The 23,902-nt window shown below is 43.8% G+C and overlaps 1 long non-coding RNA gene and 4 other non-coding genes across 5 annotated transcripts in view; 2 read left to right on the plus strand and 3 right to left on the minus strand.

Moving 5' to 3' along the window:
* The window catches only part of LOC125983435 (uncharacterized), a 93,457-nt gene that overhangs the window by 26,601 nt on the left and 42,954 nt on the right, over positions 1–23,902 (minus strand). The gene's annotated exons all lie outside the window — the stretch shown is intronic.
* LOC125984257 (U5 spliceosomal RNA) lies at positions 1,856–1,965 on the plus strand. Its single transcript, XR_007486882.1, has one exon. It is a non-coding gene; the product is annotated as a U5 spliceosomal RNA (small nuclear RNA).
* Positions 6,923–7,004, minus strand: trnas-gcu (transfer RNA serine (anticodon GCU)). The gene has a single exon. It is a non-coding gene; the product is annotated as a tRNA-Ser (tRNA).
* Positions 8,406–8,517, plus strand: LOC125984260 (U5 spliceosomal RNA). Its single transcript, XR_007486885.1, has one exon. It is a non-coding gene; the product is annotated as a U5 spliceosomal RNA (small nuclear RNA).
* Positions 10,483–10,554, minus strand: trnah-gug (transfer RNA histidin (anticodon GUG)). The gene has a single exon. It is a non-coding gene; the product is annotated as a tRNA-His (tRNA).

Genomic DNA, 23,902 nt, shown 5'->3' on the forward strand with positions numbered 1-23,902 from the left:
AACAGTGAAAGATGCTAAAGGACACACGACTGGTAATACCTTCCGCAATGAGGAACGACGTGCTGTTCAAATTACACGAAGGACACTTAGGTGTCCTGGAATGTAAATCACGTGCACGTCAATCTGTGTGGTGGCCGGGACTCAGCCAGCAAGTGAACAAAATGGTACTGAACTGCAGGACATGCATACAAAAGCGACACAACCCAAAAGAGGCACTCGTGCCATCAGGGTGCCCTGAAAGACCTTGGCAAAAGTTAGGAACAGACCTTTCTACACAAGAGGCAGAATAATCCTCTAAGGCAGTGGTTCTTAACCTTTTTGGAGGTACCGAACCCCATCAGGTCCATATGTGCATTCAACAAACCCCTCTTTGGGGGGCGAGTTAAACGAACCCCATCAGTTTCATGTGCACATTCACCGAACCCCTCTATATAGGGGGGGATGACATACCAGCAAATCAGTGTGACTTCTGCTGTTGCCTTTGCAAGAACAGTTCAGATATGCGTTATCACGAATTTACACGATATTCAGGTGTGTTCAGCCATCCGTGGGCGGGGGGGGGGGGGGGGTCGCGGGGCGGGGGCGGGGCAATGACATACCAGCTCTGCCGAACCCCTGAAGCCGACTCACCTAACCCCTAGGGTTCGATCGAACCCAGGTTAAGAACCACTGCTCTAAGGTCTGACGAGACAAAGGCAGTCTACCCTATGATCCCTGGAAAAAGGGAGATGTGGTATTATCGTATGTTGAAACTATAATATTATATAGTTTGTTATTGGAGGTCTCAAATAATGTTGACAGTTGGGGGCTCTGTGGTGCGCCAGGGGCATTGTACTGCTATGTAAGACATGAGTGGGGAGAAAATAAAAAGTTGCTGAATAAAGAAGTTGCATTCGCGTTCATCTCTACTCCGTATAAACACAACAGTCGTGGACTGCGTTCGCGCTCTCCCCTGGTCTTTCTGATTAAAACAAAAATCACACGCAGTCGTACGTACATGGAGTTTAGGTCTGCGGTGCTGTGACACACTGAATGCTTTTGAGCATGTTATTAACTGTACTATGGAACTGTGCATTTGCTTGCTAAACTGTATTAACCAAATTAGTCAATGCAAAATAATATGGAATTACCACGTTCCTGACTCGTCATATGATATGAACGTATCAAAACCTTTTTGTCGGCTGTAGGTCTGTCTTTTTAAGAATACGCCCGATTGTTGTTCCTCATACATCTCAGTATAGATTTCTAGAAAACAACATTTACTTTCTAAAGTAAATTGACAGATTTATATTCAAATGTCAAATATCGAACGCCACCATCACAGTGGAGGTAAATTACACTCCAAACCATGCCAGCAACGAGAAAAGCCTCAATTATTTGCGACACGAGAGATATAGAGCACTTCTGAAATTTGAGAAATCATTTGAGAAATTACGATCGTATTTTGTTTCCCGATTTGAATAAAGTTATGAAATCACACGTTTTCAAATAAAACACAGAGATGGGATCATTTCCCATTCTCTCATACCAAAAGTACACGTACCAAGACATACAACTGTTTTTACCTTCAATACTCATAATAGACGCCCAATCGATAGGTGACGCTGTTTGAAAGAAGGTTTGATCAGGTACCTACAATCCTGTGCGCCAAAGATGTTTAAAGTAAAAAAGACATTAATGAAAACAAAATACTTGTTTAAACCTTCTATTTAGGTTGAGTCCTTGTAAGTATAGTAAATCTATCAACGTCTATTGTTTGTATTAGAAGGACTGGTTGCTACAATTTGAGTGTGAGACCGCCTGTGAATTTGGTGAGACCAGCAGTGACGTGGCCCGTTTTGACCCAGATTATCAGATCTCTCTTTCTTTTCAGATGGAATAAATCTTTCGCCTTTTACTAAAGATTTCCGTGGGGAGGAACAATAAGAGTCTATCTCTACCCATTCTCACCAACGGTTTGTTAGAATAGGCCTCTTTGGCACCACTTTTATGGTTAAAATTCTCTCTTCTATGATCAGCTCTCTTAATCCCTCAAACCCAAGAACCGAGACTACACTTGATTTTAGCCAAAAGGCCGAGAAGCGATGGAGTATGCGAGTAACGGACTCACTTACAGGCTTCCCCGTCTACCCATTCTCAGCAACGGTTTGTTAGAATAGGCCTCTTTGGCACATGTGATTAGCTGGGTAGCTTGAGCTATGCCGTTATATCGCTGCAACCCTTCTCTTGCTTTATTAGCTTTCTCTTCTCTATGACACCCTTTGCACATATGTAGAAGTCGCTCTCAGTTAAGACTACAAGGTCACACGTCATCACACAGGCTAGGCAGAGTCGCCTCCTTGCAGAAAGGCGGCCCAGAGTAGTATAAGAGCAGGAACCTTGGCGCTGGGAGAGGGACCTTCTTTCGCATCTCGCAGAAAGGGCTCCACAGCTGTGCATCGATCATTCTGGCATACATCAAATAGTTAAACTGTGAAGGCTGCCTCTTGGTAATTACTGTTAGCATATCGAGCATTAAAGATAAAGAACTGGGATCAAACCTAACAGGTTACAGTACGGAACAGAGTGCTGCTCTTCTGGGCACTAATAAATCGGCAAACTTGTCTGATGACTTATTTGTTCACTCTTCTTCACCCGCAGTAATAAATATAGTTCACGAGGCATATATGCTTCCCCTTTCAGCAGTCTCTATCCAAATACACAGTGTAGATACCTATTAAAATGGTAGACCCGATGAACATGAAAGGCAAAGATGGATAATTCGCCAAGAACTTTCCAGGGTCATCATATGTACAACGGCTGCACCGAAAGAGTTGGGCCAGAATAGAGCGGAACTCATGCAGAAGTGCATGAACACCACCTTGCTGAAAGAATAAAACCAACACAATGCATGAATTCACGACAAATGACATACCACCAAATCGGTGTGACTTCTGCTATTGCCTTTGCGAGACCAGTTCAGATATGCTTTATCACGAATTTATAAATCTGGTGTGTTCGGACCTCCGCAGTGGAGGCTCTGCTGAACCCCTGAGACCGACTCACCGAACCCCTAGAGTTTGACCAAATCCAGGTTAAGAACCACTGGTTTAGAGGCAGTTATTTCTGCAAAAGGAGGATCTACTAAATATTGCTGTCATTTTTCTGTTGGAGTTTCCAAATGTATGCACCTGCCTACTTTTGTTTAAATAATGATTGCACCCTGTCTGCAAATCCTATAAACTTCATTTCACTTCTCAAATATCTGTGTTGATCACTGCCATCATCCGCCATGCATGGATTCGGGCCATCTGATTGGTTCCTTTGCCCCCCCATACACACAGGAATTGGTTAGGACTTGATTAGTAAATGCTAGGAATCGTTTTGCCTGTCTGTTCAGAGCAAGAAACAAGCCACTAGCCCCACGGGAAGTTGTCATTTTCTGTAAGCTTGTGTGTATGTAAATTTGTCATGGTCCAACGTAAGACTGTTTAGGGTGAATAAAAAATAACTGCAACAAGTTTATTCTGCTATTAACCAGATTCAAACTGGGGTTGCAGCCGCCTCATTGCTATATTATGGCCAATATGCAGTTGCATGTTTAGGGTCTTTTCTCTAGGAACTTCAGCCACGACACCCAGGCAGACCATGAAAGAATGTCGATGTTAAAATGTTGGTTGAACTATCCAATAACTACGCAGATCCGATGATTCCTAAGACTTGAGATCAGACAAAATTGGAAAGACTATTTTTTGATGGTGTCTGTGAGTTACTTCAACCCAAAAGTTCACATAAATTACACATAGCTAATGTTGACCACAAAATGGTATGTGAGCTGGCCAGGAGTCCTGGAATCTTTTGATTTGTAGACAGATGCGTTATCCATTGCTCCACGAGCCCCACGGGAATATGTGGCTTATAAACTTGTGTGTAACACTTTTGCAAAAATGAAAAACAAAAAAAAATGGGTGACATTATTTGAATATGCCATGATGCTTTATCCATTGCGCCATTCGCCCTACAAGTTAAGGCTATCGACCGCAAACGTGAGGAAAATCGTCATTGTCCAAAAGATGGCTGTTCAGCAATAGTGAGCAAGGGACAAATTCCACATAGTTATTTGAGTATGCCATGACCCTGATTCGAACCAGGGTTGCTGCAGCCACAACACCGAGTACTAACCACTATATGATCATGGCCAATATGCGCAACTTATTTAACGCTACTGCATACAGGCCATGATCGTGTAGTGGTTAATGGTTGTGTTCCATTCGAATCCGGGTTATGGTATAATCAAATTACTTTGATGAATTGGTCTGCTGGTCACTGTTGCTAAGCAGCCTTCCTTTGGACAATGACAGTTTTCCACACAAGTTTACAGTCGATACAGTCTTGTAGGGTGAGTGGCGCAATGGATGACACATGACGGCAGATTCAAGTGATGAGAATCGAAACAACAGATTCAAGAGACCCAAGGTAAATGAACACAACCCGTTTCGTTTCAATTGACAGCCCATGTGACATGCACCTCAGATGAAATGGGGCTAGTTGATCAACAGCAATGTTTTAACGAAGGGATCATCTGGGAGTTAAACCCCAGACCTCTCACACCCAAAGCAAGATTCATACCCCTAGACCACTGGTGTCAAACTTGAGGCCCGGGGGCCAGTTATGGCTCACCGTATCATTTTCTGTGGCCCGCAACGACAAATTGTGCATTAAATCTATGTCATACTAACATTGCAAATTGTCGGAACTTTTAAGAATCTTCTTAAAATTATTTTTGAAATATGTGAAAAGTTTCCACGAGTCTGATTTGAAAAAGCAATTATTTGTCAGTTTGTTTTGTAGCTTATACTGTATATAATATGAGGCGTTTATTTATTTGGGTTGACAGTCATAATGGTGCATCGAGGGAAACTTTGACTACAATGTGGCCCGCGACAAAAATGAGTTTGACACCCCTGCCCTAGACCAACGAGCCTCAAAGAAAGCTTGCAGACCATGGTACATTCTGTGTAACATTGGCCTGTCATATGAGAAAGGACTCATATGTGAGGTTGCTGTTTGTGGACTTCAGCTCTGCCTTCAACACCATTGTGCCGCAGCGACTCATCTGCAAACTCGATGAGCTGGGCCTCAGTACCTCCCTCTGCAACTGGATACTGGACTTCCTCTGTCAGAGGCCTCAGGTGGTGCGTGTTGGCGACAAAATCTCCGCCAGCATCACGCTGAGCACGGGGGCCCCCCAGGGCTGCGTGCTCAGTCCATTGCTCTTCACCCTGCTGACGCATGACTGCACTGCGACCTACAGCGACAACCACATAGTGAAGTTTGCTGACGACACGACTCTGGTGGGTCTCATCACGAAAGGCGACGAGACTCGGTACAGGTCGGAAGTTGACCTTCTGACCACGTGGTGCAGGGACAACAACCTCCTGCTGAACGTCAATAAGACCAAGGAAATCATTGTTGACTTCCGGAAGGGTCACACAACACACCTGCCGCTGATCATCGACGGTGCTGTGGTGGAGAGGGTGAGCTGCACCAAGTTCCTGGGGGTGCACATCAGTGAGGACCTCTCCTGGTCCGCAAACACCTCGTCACTGGCAAAGAAAGCTCAGCGCCGCCTGTACTTCCTGCGGAAGCTCAGGCGTGCATGTGCTCCTCAGGCAGTCCTGTCTACATTCTACCATGGCACCATTGAGAGCGTCCTCACCAGTTGCATCGCTGTCTGGGGTGGTAACTGCACTGAACAGAACTTGAAGGCCCTGCAGCGCATAGTGAATACGGCTGGTAAGACTATTGGTGCTTCGCTCCCCTCCCTGAAGGACATTTACACCTCCCATCTCGCCCGCAAGGCAACCTCGATTGCCAGAGATGTGAGTCACCCGGCTCACTCTTTGTTTGACCTTCTGCCCTCTGGGAAGAGGTACAGGAGCCTGCGCTCCCGCACCACCAGACTCGCCAACAGCTTCTTTCTCCAGGCTGTTAGGGCCCTGAACTCGCGACCCCCTTCTGCGTAGCGTGCGGCACTGTTGCGCTATTTTCGGGAATGTCTGCTGTACGCGCACTTGCTCCTTTTTTTTCTGCTCCTCTTATTTATTTATTTATTTATTTATTTATTTATTTATTTATTTATTTATTTATTTATTTATTTATTTATTTATTTATTTATTGTTGTGTTATTTATTCATTATTTATTCAGCACGCTTTTGTTATACTTGTTTACTTGTTTGTCTGTTGTGAGCCATGTCTTGTCACCGTGGGATAGGGGGGAACGAAATTTCGGTTTCTTTGTGTGTCTTTGGCATGTGGAGAAATTGACAATAAAGCTGACTTTGACTTTGACTTTGACTCCACACAACGATAGACAACAGTGTTTCAAAGAAGAGCTCGTCCGGGAGTTTAACCCGGGCAATCAAAGAACCCTAGGCGAGAATCATTCCCCTGCACCAATGAGCCCCATAGTAGACCAGCTGACCCCATTACATTCCAGCAGAATTTCAAAGATTCTCCCAGAAGGTAAACTTAAAAACACATGGAAGAACACACACAGGTGAAAAAAATGTTTCCTGCTCAGCTTGTGGCCAAAGATTCTCAGAGAAAGGAAGCTTGAAAAGACACACAACAACCCACACTGGTAAGAACCCTTTTTCCTGCTCAGTTTGCGGCCAAAGATTCTCTCAGAAGGTAAATTTAGAAACACATGCAAGAACACACACAGGTGAAAAGCCTTTTTCTTACTCAGTTTGTGGCCAAAGATTCTCAGAGATGGGAAACTTCAAAAGACACACAAGAACCCACACTGGTGAGAAAAACCTTTTGCCTGCTCAGTTTGTGGTCAAAGATTCTCAGAGAAGCGACAGTTCAAAACACATACACAGGTAAGAACCCTCTTTCCTGTTTAGTTTGCGGCAAATATTCTCTCAAAGCAAGCCTTCGACGAGGATGGGATTTGAACCCATGCGTGCAGAGAACAACGGATTAGCAATCCATCGCCTTAACCTCTCGGCCACCTCGTCTTGTGTTGCTAAGTCATGTTACGTATGTTGTGCCAAGATACTTTGGATGTGAATGTGAAACCGACGAGGATGTGATATGAAATGATGAGTGGAGAGCACAATGGAGTAGCAACCCATCGCCTAAATATTTCAGCCATCGCATCTCATGCATGAGTTGAATAGGCGACGTGATATGGTATGTACGGGGTAGTATAAGCCGCAAGGTAAAATGATACGATACTTTAGATGTGTAACGAAGAAAAGGTAAGCCACAAAATAAGTGACACTGTAAACAAAGCAAAACGTTTTTTCAATGTTGTCTCAACCCCAAATCTTTGGGATCATCGGATCTGCACAGTTGGATAGTTCCACCGACATTTTAACATCAACATTCTTTCATGGGTGTCTTGGCTGAAGATCCTAAAGAAAAGACCCTAAACTTATTGTATGCGATTGCATATTGGTCATGATCGTATAGTGTTGTGGCCGTAGCATCACCGGAACGAATCTGGGTCATGGCGTCAGTAAATTACCTTGCTGAATTTGTCCGTTGTTCACTGTTGCCAAACAGCCTTCTGTTGAACGCAGGCTTCCAGACATTACGTCCACCTATGTTTTAACATCAACTTTATTTCATAAAGTTCTTCCAAATTCATCTTGGTGAAACTCCCTCCCTCAGGTGTTCCCATCTTTTTTTAGGCCTGGCTGCCACGAGGCAGCGGTAGAAACAAAATATGACCCTGAAAGGGCACGCCCAAACCGGCTATGATATTAATCAGAATTCGTTCATCACTAAAATGCAGTCCTCAGGTCCATGTCATATTCGCTACCAATCGGAATGTAACGGACAGATTTATATTCAAATGTCAAATCTCGAACGCCACCGTCGCAGTGGAGGTGAATTACACTCCAAATTCACCTCCACTGCAACGACAAAAGCCTCAATTATTTGCGACACGAGAGATATAGAGCACTTCTGAAATTTGAGAAATCATTTGAGAAATTACGATCGTATTTTCTTTCCCGATTTGTGTCGTTATGAAATCACATGTTTTCAAATAAAACACAGAGATGGGATCATTTCCCATTCTCTGATATCAAAAGTACACGTACCAAGACATACAACTGTTTTTACCTTCAATACTCAAAATAGACGCCCAATCGCTGTTTGAAAGAATGTGTTCGATCAGGTACCTACAATCCTGTGCGCCAACAATGTTTTAAGTAAAAAAGACATTAATGAACACAAAATACTCGTTCGTTTAAACCTTCTATTTAGGTTGAGGCCTTCTAAGTATAGTAAATCTATGAACGTCTATTGTTTGTATTAGAAGGAATGGTTGCTGCAATTTGAGTGTGAGACCCCCTGTGAATTTGGTGAGACCAGCAGTGGGGTGGCCCGTTTTCACCCAGATTATCAGCTCATTCTTTTTTCTCTTCAGATCGAATAAATCGTTCGCCTTTTACTAAAGATTTCCGTGGGGAGGAACAATAAGAGTCTATCTCTAGCCATTCTCACCAACGGTTTGTTAGAATAGGCCTCTTTGGCACATGTGTTTAGCTGGGTAGCTTGAGCTATGCCGTTATATCGCTGCAACCCTTCTCTTGCTTTATTAGCTTTCTCTTCTCTATGACACCCTTTGCACATATGTAGAATTCGCTCTCAGTTAAGACGACAAGGTCACACGTTATCATACAGATTAGGCAGAGTCGCCTCCTTGCAGGAAGGCGGCCCAGAGTAGTATAAGAGCAGGAACCTTGGCGCTGAGAGAGGGACCTTCTTTCGCATCTGGCAGAAAGGGCTCCACAGCTGTGCATCGATCATTCTGGCATACATTAAAGAGTTAAACTGTGAAGGCTGCCTCTTGGTAATTGCTGTTAGCATATCGAGCATTAAAGATAAAGAACCGGGAACAAACCTAGCAGGTTACAGTACGGAACAGAGTGCTGCTCTTCTGGGCACTAATAAATCGGCAAGCTTGTCTGCTGACTTATTTGTTCACTCTTCTTCACCCGCAGTAATGCATGTAGTTCACGACGCATATATGTGTCCCCTTTCAGCAGTCTCTATCCAAATACACAGTGTAGGTACCTATTAAAAGGGTAGTCCCGATGAACATGAAAGGCAAAGATTGATCATTCGCAAAGAACTTTCCATGGTCATCATATGTACGAAAGAGTTGGGCCAGAAGACTAGAGCGGAACTTATGCAGAAGTGCATGGACACCACCTTGTTGAAAGAATAAAACCAACACAATGCATGAATTCACGACAAATGATATACCAGCAAATCAGTAGTACTTCTGCTGTTGCCTTTGCGAGACCAGTTCAGATATGCGTTATCACGAATTTATAAATCAGGTGTGTTCGGACCTCCGCAGTGGAGGGAGGCTCTGCTAAACCCCTGAGACCGACTCACCGAACCCCTAGAGTTTGACCGAATCCAGGTTAAGAACCACTGGTTCAGAGGCTGTTATTTCTGCAAAAGGAGGAACTACTAAATATTGATCATTTTTCATTTTTCTGTTGGGGTTTCCAAATGTATGCGCCTGCCTACTTTTGTTTAAATAATGATTGTACACTGTCTGCAAATCCTATAAACTTCATTTCAATTCTCAAATATCACTGTGTTGATCACTGCCGTCATCGGCCATGCATGGATTCGGGCCATCTGATTGGTTCCTTTGCCCCCCCCCCCCCCCCCTCCCCCATACACACACAGGAATTGGTTAGGACTTGATTAGTAAGTGTTAGGAATCGTTTTGGCTGTCCGTTCAGAGCAAGGAACGAGCCACTAGCCCCACGGGAAGTTGTCATTTTCTGTAAGCTTGCGTGTATGTAAATTTGTCATGGTCCAACGTAAGACTGTTGAGGGTGAATAAAAAATAACTGCAACAAGTTCATTCGGCTATTAACCAGATTCAAACTGGGGTTGCAGCCGCCTCAATGCTATATTATGGCCAACATGCAGTTGCATGTTTAGGGTCTTTTCTCTAGGATCTTCAGCCACGACACTCAAGCAGACCATGAAAGATTGTTGATGTTAAAATGTTGGTGGAACTATCCAATAACTACGCAGATCCGATGATCCCTAAGTCTCGAGATGAGACAAAATTGGAAAGACTATTGGTTGACAGTGTCTGTGAGTTACTTCAACCCAATAGTTCACAGAAATTACACATAGCTAATGTTGACCACAAAATGGCATGTGAGCTGGCCAGGAGTCCTGGAATCTTCTGATCTGTAGACAGATGCGTTCGTTATCCATTGCTCCACGAGCCCCACGGGAATATGTGGCTTGTAAGCTTTTGCAAAAATGAAAAAATAAAATAAAAAATGGGTGACATTATTTGAATACGCCATGATGCTTTATCCATTGCACCACTCGCCCTACAAGTTAAGGCTATCGACCGCAAACGTGTGGAAAATCGTCATTGTCCAAAAGATGGCTGTTTAGCAATATTAAGAAAGGGACAAATTCCACACAGTAATTGGAGTGTGCCATGACCCGGATTCGAACCGGGGTTGCTGCGGCCACAACGCAGAGTACTAACCACTATACGATCATGGCCAACATGTGCATCTTATTAACGCTACTGCATACAGGCCATGATCGTGTAGTGGTTAATGTTCGATTCGAATCCGGGTTATGGTATAATCAAATGACCTTGTTGAATTTGTCTGCTGGTCACTGTTGCTAAACAGCCTTCCTTTGGACAATGACAGTTTTCCACACAAGTTTACAGTCGATACAGTCTTGTAGGGTGAGTGGCGCAATGGATGACACATGACGGCAGATTCAAGTGATGAGAATCGAAACAACAGATTCAAGAGACCCAAGGTAAATGAACACAACCCGTTTCGTTTCAATTGACAGCCCATGTGACATGCACCTCAGATGAAATGGGGCTAGTTGATCAACAGCAATGTTTTAACGAAGGGATCATCTGGGAGTTAAACCCCAGACCTCTCACACCCAAAGCAAGATTCATACCCCTAGACCACTGGTGTCAAACTCGAGGCCCGGGGGCCAGTTATGGCCCACCGTATCATTTTCTGTGGCCCGCAACGACAAATTGTGCATTAAATCTATGTCATACTAACATTGCAAATTGTCGGAACTTTTAAGAATCTTCTTAAAATTATTTTTGAAATATGTGAAAAGTTTCCACGAGTCTGATTTGAAAAAGCAATTATTTGTCAGTTTGTTTTGTAGCTTATACTGTATATAATATGAGGCGTTTATTTATTTGGGTTGACAGTCATAATGGCCCGTCGAGGGAAACTTTGACTACAATGTGGCCCGCGACAAAAATGAGTTTGACACCCATGCCCTAGACCAACGAGCCTCAAAGAAAGCTTGCAGACCATGTTACATTCTGTGTAACATTGGCCTGTCAAACACTCCACACAACGATAGACAACAGTGTTTCAAAGAAGAGCCCGTCCGGGAGTTTTACCCGGGTAATCAAAGAACCCTAGGCAAGAATCATTCCCCTGCACCAATGAGCCCCATACTAGACCAGCTGACCCCATTATATTCCGATTGGTAGCCCATGTGACATGGACCTGAAGACTGAATGTCAGTGATTTAAGTCAAGTCAACAAGTCCGATGTCAGCGGCGCGTTGCAGTTCAAATTTTGCTACAGGCCCATATAACAATATATAAACTATGTATGAAATAACAAAAATATAAACAACTATTTTATCGAACCATGCATGTCACTCCAAATCAATAAATCCATCAGAATCTTCGTCTTCCGTGTCACTTGAGAAAAAAAAAAAAGAAAAAAAAATTGACGCCGGAAAGAATACGTGTGCCACGGACGTCAGACTAGATATATCAAATAAATGTAATATAAACATCAATTTTAACAAACCATCCGTGTCACTCCAAATCATTAAATCCACCGGAATATTCATCCTATGTGTAAAAAAAACCCCAAAATAAACAGCTGTCGATTCCGGACCTACGTGCGGCGCTGATGTCAGCCTCATTTTCAGTTGGCGGCTCCAATTATTCCACAGATCTACATATATAACTATATCGTAGCGTTACAGAAGTACCAGGCAAGACGTGGGTTTGGTAACAGGCCGGCTCTTTATTTCACAAATCAAGAGCTCAACATGTGAGCCAACACACGCAAGCGCCCAGGATCGCTCTTTCCGCCCCCCCCCACGCCCTGCTGCCTTCACGGCCTCCCTAAAAAATCGGAAACTACTGAAGTCTAACAACATACACGTTGCTACTCTAAATAAACTACATATCAAATAACTATAAAATAAATAACAAGTTTATCGAATAATCTGTATAACTCCAAATCACTAAATCTCCCGACTTCGGAAGTCAGTAAATGGAACTCATTGTCAGTGAGGCTCCAATTATTCCACAGCCATAGTGCCCCCTCATGCGGTTAAAAAGTGAAAATAACATGTGAAGTGATCAACTATACTAGTAAATAAGTAAAGTGTTAATGATAAAGTAAAAATTTGTGAAAAAATTCACATATAAGTCGCTCCTGAGTAAAAGTCGCCCTCCCACCCAAAGTATGAAAAAAAACCTCGACTTATAGTCCGAAACATACGGTGTATAAATGTGTTATTTATTTATATAAAGGCCGGTCCACGAAAATATTTCTGACACGTAACCGGTCCGTGGCACAAAAGAGGTTGGGGACCACTGATTTAGTAGAAGGTGGCTACAGATGAAAGTTTCAGTTCAATTTGAAAAACTTACAGGTCACTCAAGTTCAGACGCACGCACAACCAATGCAGCTATATAATAACTCTGCTGCAAACATAGGTTAACGCACTTGGGTTGAAAAGCGAACCCCGGTCTTTCACGCAACAAGCAGAGATACTATTCACGATACTAACGAGGAACATGCCCTGTGTTGGGGCAAGATGCACTGCTTGGCGGAAGAAAGGAAAGGGAGGGGACAGAAAGGAGAACGCTCACGGAACACATGCGCATATACCTATTATGTGGATTTTAACCATCTGTAAAGGTTTCTAAAACAGTACTGAAATGGGACAATCTGCTGGTCTGGTTCATATATGCCTGCCTTCAAGTTTAGAGGGCACTACCTTTAGGGGGAGCATTGAAGGTTAGGGTTAAATGTGAGGGGGTTACCGTTAGCGAGTTAGCAGGTTAGGGGTTAATTATTAGGGTTTGGTTATTATTAGGGTTTTAGAGTTAGCGTTAGGGCTTGAAGTTAGGGAATTAGGAGCATTAGGCCAACCAGATTCCATTTATTCCATTAATCACTGACATTCAGTCTTCAGGTCCATGTCACATGGGCTACCAATCGGAATGTAACGGGGTCAGCTGGTCGACTATGGGGCTCATTGGTACAGGGGAATGATTCTTGCATGATTCTTGCTTTGGGTGCATGATTGCCTGGGTTTAGCTCCCGGACAAGCTCCTCTTGCAAACACTGTTGTCTATCATTATGTGGAGCGTTTGACAGGCCAACGTTACACGGAATGTAACATGGTCCGCAAGCCCTCATTCTTGTTCGTTGGTCTAAGGGTATGATTCTCGCTTTGGGTGTGGGAGGTCCTGGGTTCAACTCCCAGACGAACCCTTCTTTAAAACATTGCTGTTGATCAACTAGCCCAATTTAATCTTGGGGGCTAGCCCGAATCCATACACGGTGGATGGCGACAGTGATATTTGAGAAGTGAAAAGAAGTTTATTGGATTTGTAGACAGTGTGCAATCATTATTTCAACAAAGGTAGGCAGGTACATAAATTTAGTAGATCCTCCTTTTGCAGAAATAACAGCCTCTAGACCAGTGGTTCTTAACCTGGGTTCGGTCAAACCCTGGGGGTTCGGTGAGTGGTTTTCAGGGGTTCGACAGAGCCTCCACTGCAGAGGTCCGAACACACTTGATTTATATATCCACATATCTGAACTGGTCTCGCAAAGGCAAAAGCAGAAGTCACACTGATTTGCTGGTATGTCATTTGTTGTGAATTCATGCATTGTGTTTGTTTTATTCTTTGAACAAGGTGATGTTTATGCACGGCTCATTTTGTGCACCAGTAAAAACATCTCTGTCTTGAAAAAAAAAAAAAAAATCACTAAAGAGGGGTTTGGTGAATGCGCATATGAAACTGCTGGGGTTTGGTACCGCCAACAAGGTTAAGAAACACTGCTCTAGATACTTCCTAAAGCTTCTATAGCTGCTTCTAATGTGAGTGTGGATTCTGGTTGAAGGTATATTGGACCATTCTTCTTGACAAATCTGTAACTCCCATGAACTTCATTTCACTTTTCAAATATCTTTGTCTCTGTCCGTTATATGATATATTTAACTGATATTGCTGATCTGAACAGCCAATGATTTATAAAGGAAAATCTTGAAATTGATTTTGCATACGAATGAAACTTTTGCATATGACCGTGTATGACCAAAGGGTTGAGGTCCAACCGAGACTTGAGCTGGGATCACTGGTTTCAGAGTTGAGTGTTCAAGGAACCCTCAGGTGTATAGAAGCATAGGCTTTCATGGGGCAGCACACAAGCAACCATTTCACAATTTCTACCCAGCTATATGACAATATATTTGAGGTCCCACCAAGACTTGAACTCAGAATGCTGGATTCAGTGTCCAGAGTACTTACCATTACACTATGGAACCCTGGCAGTGACAGAAGGAGGGGCATCATTTTTCTAAGCACAATGCACTCTCTAAGGCGCTCATTTTACTAAACTGACAAAATTAGTGGAAGCAGTGATTACACACTCATAGTGCTGTACACAATGTACTGGATTGGAATTTCCAAATTTTTGTTCCAGACAAATGACTACAAATTGTAAGTTCCACCAAGACCTGAGCTTGTATTGCTAGATTCAGAGTGCTCACAATCACACCATGCCAACATTATACGGTAATCTAGAAGAGCATTAGCTTTCGAACCATCCAAGATCTAAAGTAAGTTCCACCAGTTGACATTGTAACTCGGAGAACATGTGATTACTTTATCAAATACTATTTGACCAATTATTTGAGGTACCACTGAAACTTAAAACTCGGATCACTGGATTCAGAGTCCAGAGTGCTAACCATTACACCATGGAATAGACACACACACACGTACTCACACTTACACACACGCGTGCACGCACGCGCGCGCGCGCGCACGCACGCACACACACACACACACACACACACACACACACACACACACACACACACACACACACACACACACACACACACAGGACAGTGACTCTCATAAACATAGATACAAAATAGTCAGGTGACGCTTTCCCGCCTTTTCCGGACAGTATAATAGCTTGACCTGGAGATGGGGGATGTTGTTACATCTGCTGAAGTGCCGTGTGCATTGACCGCCATTAAACAATTCCAAGATCTTGCCAATAAAGAACAAACCGTTACTCCACATCTTAGTTTTCCTGACCCAGCAACAGACATCATCAACAACATGCAACAGCTGTTGGTGGAATCGAACCCGCACTTTCCTAACTGTGAAGTGGACGTGCTAACCAGTGTACCACCAAGCCGCCAAAGAGCATATAAATATTACTATGTAGAGTCAAATACAAGCCAGATTCCAGATTCAAAACCACCCTTCGACGAGGATGGGAATCCATGCGTGCAGAGCACAGCGGATTATCAATGCATCACCTTAAACTCTCGGCCGCCTCTTCTTGGACAATTTGTGTTGACACATCACATTATGTACGTTGTGCCAAGATACTTTTGATGTGAAGATATTGAAAATCCGGCGAGGATGTGATATGAAATGATGAGTGGAGACCACAATCGGGTAGCAACACATCGCCTGAATATCTCAGCCACTGCATCTCATGCATGAGTTGTATGGGCGACATGATATGGTATGTACGGTGTGGTATAACCCGCAAGGTAATATGATACGATACTTTAGATGTGAAATGATGAAGAGGTAAGCCACAAAAGAAGTGACACTGTCAACAAAGAAAAACGTTTTTTCAATGTTGTCTCACCCCAAATCTTTGGGATTATCGGATCTGCGCAGTTGGATAATTCCACCAACATTTTGACATCAACATTCTTTCATGGTCTGCCTAGGTGTCCTGGTTGAAGATCCTAAAGGTTTTGAACTCATTTTATGCTTCCACATATAAGCCATGATCGTATAGTGATAAGTACTCTGCGTTGCGGCCCCAGCAACTCCGGTTGAATCATGTTTGCAAAAGTATTACACACAAGCTTGGAAGGTACAACCTATTCCTGGGCAATGGACACAATGGATAATGCATCTGACTACGGAACAGAAGATTCTAGTTTCAATTCCTCGCTACCTTATATGGCACATTTTGGTCAACATTAGCTATGTGCACTTGAAACTTATGCATTGAAGTGACTTAAGGACACTGTCAAGTTTTTCCAATGTTGTCTCATCTCAAGTCTTTGGAAGTCTGATAGTTCCACCAACATTTTAACATCAACATTCTTTCATTGTATGCCTGGGTGTCCTGGCTGCAGATCCTAAAAAAAGACCCTAAACTCATTGTATGCTATTGCATGATCGTGTAGCGTTGTGGCCGCAGCATCCCCGGAACAAATCTGGGTCACGGCCTAATTAAAATACCTTGCTGAATTTGTCCATTGTTCATTGTTGCCAAACAGTCTTCTGTTAAACACAAGCTTCCAGACATTACGTCCACCTATGTTTTAATATCCACTTTATTTCATCTTTTTTTAGGCCTGGCTGCCACGAGGCAGCGGTAGACATACAATTATGACCCTGAAAGAATACGCGCAAACTGGCCATGATCCATCCATCCATTTTCTGAACCGCTTAGTCCCCACGGGGGTCGCGGGCGTGCTGGAGCCTATCCCAGCCGTCATCAGGCAGTAGGCAGGGGACACCCTGAACTGGTTGCCAGCCAATCGCAGGGCACACAGAGACAGACAACCAATCGCACTCACACTCACACCTAGGGACAATTTGGAGTCTTCAATCGGCCTACCAAGCATGTTTTTGGAATGTGGGAGGAAACCGGAGTGCCCGGAGAAAACCCACGCCATGATATTTATCAAAATTCGTTAATCACCGAAATGCAGTCCTCAGGTCAATGTCATATTCGCTACCAATCGGAATGTAACGGCGTCAGCTAATTTGATACAGGGCTCGTTGGTCGAGGGGCATGATTCTCGCTTAGGGTAGGAGAGGTCTCGGATTCAACTATCGAATGAGGCCTACTTTGAAACACAGCTGTCTCCCGTTCTCTGCCATTTTCGACAGGCCAATGTCACATGCGCATCATTTACAGGCTGCATTTGTGTGACACGTGATGTTTCGGGTGGTAGCTACACTGAATACAACATGAAGGCCCTGCAGCGCATAGTGAACACGGCTGGTAAGATTAATGGTGCTTCATTCCCCTCCCTGAAGGACATTTACACCTCCCATCTCACCCGCAAGGCAACCACGATTGTGAGTGGTGTGAGTCACCCCGTTCACTCATTGTTTGATCTTCTGCCCTCTGGGAAGAGGTACAGGAGCCTGCGCTCCCGCACCACCAGACTCACCAACAGCTTCATACTTCAGGCCGTTAGGATCCTGAACTCTCTCCCCCCTTCTGCGTAGCGTCCTGTATTTTTGCGCTATATTCTGACTGTCTGCTGTATGCACACTTGCTCCAATTTTGCTCCTCGTATTTATTATATTATTTGCTTATTTATTATTTATTCATCTGTCAGGCGCGGAGCAGGGAGAGGACTCGAATGCAGAGTTTCCAAAGTCCAAAGATGTGTTTATTTTCTCCAATGGCAGTAGTAACAAAAAGCACCTCAATATGAGGGAAAAAAGGGGGAAACTAAGGCGCCTCGAACCGAGAGAGAAAAAGGGGAAATCAAAGCGCCTCGAACCGAGGGAAAGACTATAACGAAGATAACTATGTAACCAAGTTAACATAGGTGATCAAAGTCGTTCAAAGAAGGCTTCTACGTGGAACTCGAGGGTTTCGTGATCGCTAGTGTTCTGAGCAAGGCAAGACGCACTGGCACTGGACACAGGGAAAGGCGCGGGTTATATGGACACAGGAGGGGAACACAAGTGAAGACAGTTGGTCATTGGCGCAGGTGCACACACTTGGAATCAGGGAGTCACGTGACCGGACGCACAGGGGAAGGACACACCGACTGGAACGAGAGGAAAATTACACAATAAAACAGGAAGTGACCAGGACGACACATGACAGCATGACATCATCACTCTTATTTATTCATTGTTTACTTGTATGTATATTGTGTACTATGTCTTGTCACCGTGGGATAGTGGGAACGTAATTTAGATCTCTTTGTGTGTCTTGACATGTGAAGAAATTGACAATAAAGCAGACTTTGACTTTTGACTTTGAATTTAGACACGGCTAAGAACTACCAAATGGAATGTATCAGACTCAGCATGGTTCCATCTGAATTAGTGAAAGAAGCCAATTTTCACCCAGTCTCAAATCAGGTACCACAACATAATTGCAGCGCAAAATCGTTTTAATGTGTCATGGACTTTGCATAGGAACCAACAGTGAGAAGAAATAGTAGAAGAAGCTTTTTCCACCCAGTCTCAAACTGGGGATCGTTCACGTGTTAGGCCAGTGGTCGGCAACCCAAAATGTTCAAAAAGCCATGTTGACCCACCCCCCCAAAAAAAAACATACCTGTCTAGAGCGGCAAAAATCTAAAAACTTTTTATAAGGCAATATAGACTGTCAATACATGACCTGTATGCCTACTATTAAAATAATTAAGTAGGCTACAAATACAAAGCAACAAAGCGACGCAAGACGTTGCCTCTGGATACCCAGCAGACTTTGTTGAGCAGCAGGAGATCGGCATATTCGCTCTCAACTTCATCTAGCAATTCACGGAACTGGTGGTGGTTTAATGCTTTTGCGATTGTTTTCTTCACAATTTGGATGACAAGGTTCATTACCTCCATACAATCTGGTGGGAATGTTTACGCACACAGCGCCTCTTGGTGCACTATGCAATGGAATGCAAACAAATTTCGATCCAATGCTTTCTGTCGTAAGGTCACAAACTTTTGCGACCCTCTCAAACTTGGTGTGCCGTCTGTAGGGTCTGAAATCAGATGGCCAGTGTGTATCGCTGTCATTTAAACACTGCAGCACAGCCTCGCAGATGTCCTCCCCCCGTGTTTGGCCTTTTAGTGGTATCAATTTCTTCTTCAAGATTCAAGATTCAAGAGTTTTTTATTTGCCATGTTTGAGCGTGCCAAACAAGGAATTTGACTTCGGTAAATCACAGCCTCTGTTCAACATTTAGGTGACTAACAACAACACTCAGGACATGTGAAAAATGAAAGATATTCTCAAACATCCCCTGATCCTAAACTGATCTTAAACTCCCAAGAGGGCAAGGAAAAACTCAAAACTCCAGCTAGGGGAAATGAGAAACCTTGAGAAGAGACCACAGATGGGAGGGTCCCTCTTCTAGGATGACCAGGCTGCAATGGATGCAGAGAGGACACATAGTACAAACAGTGTAGACAAAAAGGTGTGGAAAGCGGGATGTTATTGCACAGTAATGACTCTGAGACTCTAAGAGTGGTGTGAGTTCATCAGAGCGACAGCCTGGGGGAAGAAGCTGTCTCTGTGTCTGCTGGTTTTAGTGTACAGAGCTCTATAACGGCATCCGGAGGGGAGTAGTTCAAACAGGCTGCAACCTGGGTGCGAAGGGTCTGTTGAGATGTTACTTGCACGTTTCCTGGTCCTGGACAGGTACAAGTCTCGGATAGATGGGAGGTTGATTCCAATTATCTTTTCTGCAGTCCTTATTGTCCGTTGCAGTCTGTGCTTGTCTTGTTTGTAGGCCGATCCAAACCAGACAGTGATGGAGGTGCAGAGGACAGACTGGATGATGGCAGTGTAGGCGTCACACTCGGGCAAGACAAAAAGAGCTAGGGAGAACAAGGCACTAACAAAAAGCGTCGCTCTGTGGCGAGACAGAAAAGAGGAATCTTACTAGGACTTAGGACGGCAAGGAATCGCTGGTGGTCGGGACGAGGCAAGACACACTGGCACAAGACAAGGGGAAGACACGGACTAAATACACACAAAAGGGCTGGGACACAGGTGCTGACAATTAGCGTCAACCACACAGGTGCACACAATTGGGATCAGGGAATACAAGACAACAGAAACAGAGGAAGGGACCACGAACAGAAACTGAAGGGATGACAAAATAAAACAGGAAGTGAAGTTACGACACCGACAAGACAGAAATCCGGAAAATAAACGTGACCGCATGACATTCCGCGCTTTATTATCTACCGGGCTGCAACAAAACTTGCAGCAGTAGTAGAGTTTGGAGATGCAATCTTCTTCTTGAAACAGTTTTTTCGTTCCTCAAATTGCACCTTTCCTCTCAGTTCCAACTGGGTGATCAGAAGCAAATTTAGCATGCTTTAGCTGAAAATGTCACTCCAAATTGCTCTTTTTGTCATATTTGACAACTTCTCATTGCAAATCAAATATTCAGGCAATCCTTCAGCATTGGCAATGAAAGCAAATGGTTGAGTCCATTCTTTCTTAAACCCTCTGTTCTTATCAGCAATCTTTCTCTTTTTGCCTTTAGAATCCATGGCCCGTCACTCAAACACCTGTTTGTTTACAACTCGCCTGTGCTGTGTCGCTTGGTATGACGCAATTTTGCGCCATTCTGATATTCAGTATTTTTAATATATTCACAACTACATACATTTTCTACAGAATAAGAATGTTTGTGTCATGATTACCATCTAAAAACCATATTTAAAAAACACAAAAAACAAAAAAAACCCATATTTTTCCATTTTCATGCATTTTTGCAAAAGCTCCAGGTAGCAGCTAGGATTGTGCTAAAGCGCTGCATGAGGCTCTGATAAGATGCACTCACTGAATGTCTTCTTGGTTGGATTAACTGGAGGCAGCTCTGGAGTGGGTCTGCAATCAGCTAGCCAAGCCAAGAAGTAAAGAGTTGGCTTGACAGTTGAAGGAAAAAAAAAATGCAAACACAGATTAGAGGCTGGTTCGTCCGACATGTGGTCAGGTGACCATTGTAGCGGAGTGTCGCACACCTGGCTGTTGCTGACTCAGAGACCTTCTGGCTCCTGCTTGCCGAAGTGTCCCTGGCACACTTTGCAAAGCAGACAGCACTGACAAATATATTTAGAAAATGTTGTTTCCACTCAGTCTCAAAGAGGGGGTGTTTCCAGCTGAGAAGAACACGATGACTACTACGCTATGGAAACTGCTGTGACGTCTAAAGCATTTTGAGAAGCCCGGCAAAAGTTCAACAAAAGTGAGTGAAGAAAAAAGCAGGCACTTGTGAACTTTTTGATTTGCTTTTCAAAAGTGTGCCAGCAAAAACTATTTTTTCATACAAAGAAATAAACTCCGCGTCGGGGAGATGAAGCCCGATTTGCCAAGCCGATATTGAATACCGTAATTTCCGGTGTATAAGCTACACCGGTGAATAAGCCGCACCAGCTAAAATTCGGGGATAATTTATTTTTTTTCTTACATAAGCCGCACGTGCACACGAGTTTTTTTACAAAGAAAGACAGTACACAGAAATCCTTTTTGAAGTTTCAATAACATGCTTTAACATGTCTTTCTAAACATTGCCTGTGACGCAGCAGTAGTATCGCAGCAACACGGAAGTGTGCACCTGAGTTATCAACAAAGAAATACTGGACACAGAAAGCTTTTTTAAAGTTTTAATAACATACCTTAACATTTCTTTCCAAACACTGCCTGTGACGCAGCAGTAATACCGCAGCAACACGGAAGTAACACAGCACTAATAGGGTTTGATTAAATAAAACATACCGGTAAAAGTCACTGAGACGCGGCGGTAACACAGCAGCAACACGGTAGCAGAGCACTAACAGGGCTGGTTAAAGTAAAAGTAAAAAAAAGAGCTTCATCGTCTTCATCTTCCTCCTGTGCACTGAGACCGTCGAAGTCTTCCTCCTCAATTTCCGATTGGAATAGCGTTAGATATCCTTCGCCACACACTTTCTCAATATCTCTTTCATCGTCGTTTTTATCCATTTCTTCTGGCATTTTCCATGATGAGGGTCTGTTCATGCTCATCTTATTCATGCACGAAGCGCTAAATTACATTAAACTTGCGAGCGATACGAGTAGACGGGACCACGAAATAAAGAAAAGGGTGCCGCAACACAATGTCATCAACATCGACTGCCTTTAGCTTAAAAGCGGCATCATATGCATTTATTTTTCCCCCCATAATGACGGTTTGTGTATAAAAGCTTCCTTTCAGTAATGTCCGTCTTGATCGCGTTCTGCGTGATGCGCGAAATGTTGTGAACACAAACCAGCACGTCTTCTTCGGCGCATTATCTCTTCTTCGCCCGTCTCGCTCTTGCTTCCTGCGAGAGCGCCCCCTGGAGGCCGGAGGCCGTAACAATCCATAAGTACGCCGCGCCGCCATTTAAGCCTCAGGGTTCAAAGTAACCTTCTGAATAAAATGCATTAAAAGTTCACATTCATTACAACTTGTTTTTGGTGAGCATAATTGAATTTAAATGCTGATTGATTGGGTTTTAATACAATGCAGATGGTCCAAACAGCGCCACTGCTTTGTGTAATCTCTGAGTCACATGGCAGAGTAAGAGAAAGGGTTTAGAGCACAGGTGTCAAACTCAAGGCCCGGGGGGCAGGTACGGCCCGCCACATCATTCTATGTGGCCCACGAAGACAAATTGTGCATCAAATTCGTGTGTCATTACTAGAATTGCAAATTGTCTTCACTTTTAATAATATCTTTTTTTTTTTAAATTTGACCAGTTTTTACTAATCTGATTTGAAAACGAGTCATCTGTCAGTTTGTTTTGTAGCTTTTACTATATATAATAGTGTTAAGAGTAAAAGTGATCAAGTCGTCACAAAAATCACGAATTTTTTTTTATATAGGCCGCACCTGACTATAAGCCGCAGGGTTCAACATTTTGGAAAAAAGTCGCAGCTTATACACCGGAAATTACGGTAGTTTCGCTAAAGGGTACCTGATTTGAGACTGGGTGAAAACCATTCGCACTTTTGTTGAAATTTTGCCAAGCTCTTCAAAAGGCTATACATGTAGTGTAGTTTCCATGGTGTAGTGGTTGTCATGCGGTCGCGTTTATTTTTCCGGTTTTCTGTCTCGTCGGTGTCGTAACTTTACTTCCTGTTTTATTTTGTTATCCCTTCCGTTTCAGTTCGTGTTTCCTTCCTCGGTGTTTGGTTGTCTTGTCTTCCCTGATCCCGATTGTGTGCACCTGAGTAGTTGACACTAATTGTCAGCACCTGTGTGCCCGCCCTTTTGTGTGTATTTAGTCCGTGTCTTCCCCTTGTCTTGTGCCAGTGTGTCTTGCCTCGTCCCGACCACCAGCGATTCTTTGACGTCCGAGCTCTCAGTAAGACTCCTCCTTTTTGTCTCGCCACAGAGCGACGCTTTTTGTTAGTGCCTTGATCCCCATAGCCTTTTTGTCTCGCCACCGAGCGACGCTTTTTGTTAGTGCCGTGATCCCCATAGCCTTTTTGTCTCGCCCCAGTGCGACGCTTTTGTTTGTACTTTTTGCCACGTGTTTTCCCTCGCAAGAGGCGTTTTGAGTTGTACTTTTGATCAGTGTGTGTGCTGGAATAAATCAGAGAAAGAAACGACTCTGCATCCGAGTCCTCCGCCTTGTTCCCAGCCTGACAGTACACACTGGCCAGACATGGACTCGGCAGAGTCGGAGCACCTGTGCGCCGCAGTGCGCTCCCATGCCTCACAGCTCGCCCAGCACCAGAGGCAAGTGGGCGACTTGGGTGAAGAAATCCGAGGACTCGCTAAGAGTCAAGAAGACTTCAGAGGAGCGGTCGCCACCCAAGTAGCAAAGCTGGGT

The sequence above is a fragment of the Syngnathus scovelli genome, chromosome 16 (assembly GCF_024217435.2).
Source record: "Syngnathus scovelli strain Florida chromosome 16, RoL_Ssco_1.2, whole genome shotgun sequence".
In the NCBI taxonomy this organism is placed as follows: Eukaryota; Metazoa; Chordata; class Actinopteri; order Syngnathiformes; family Syngnathidae; genus Syngnathus; species Syngnathus scovelli.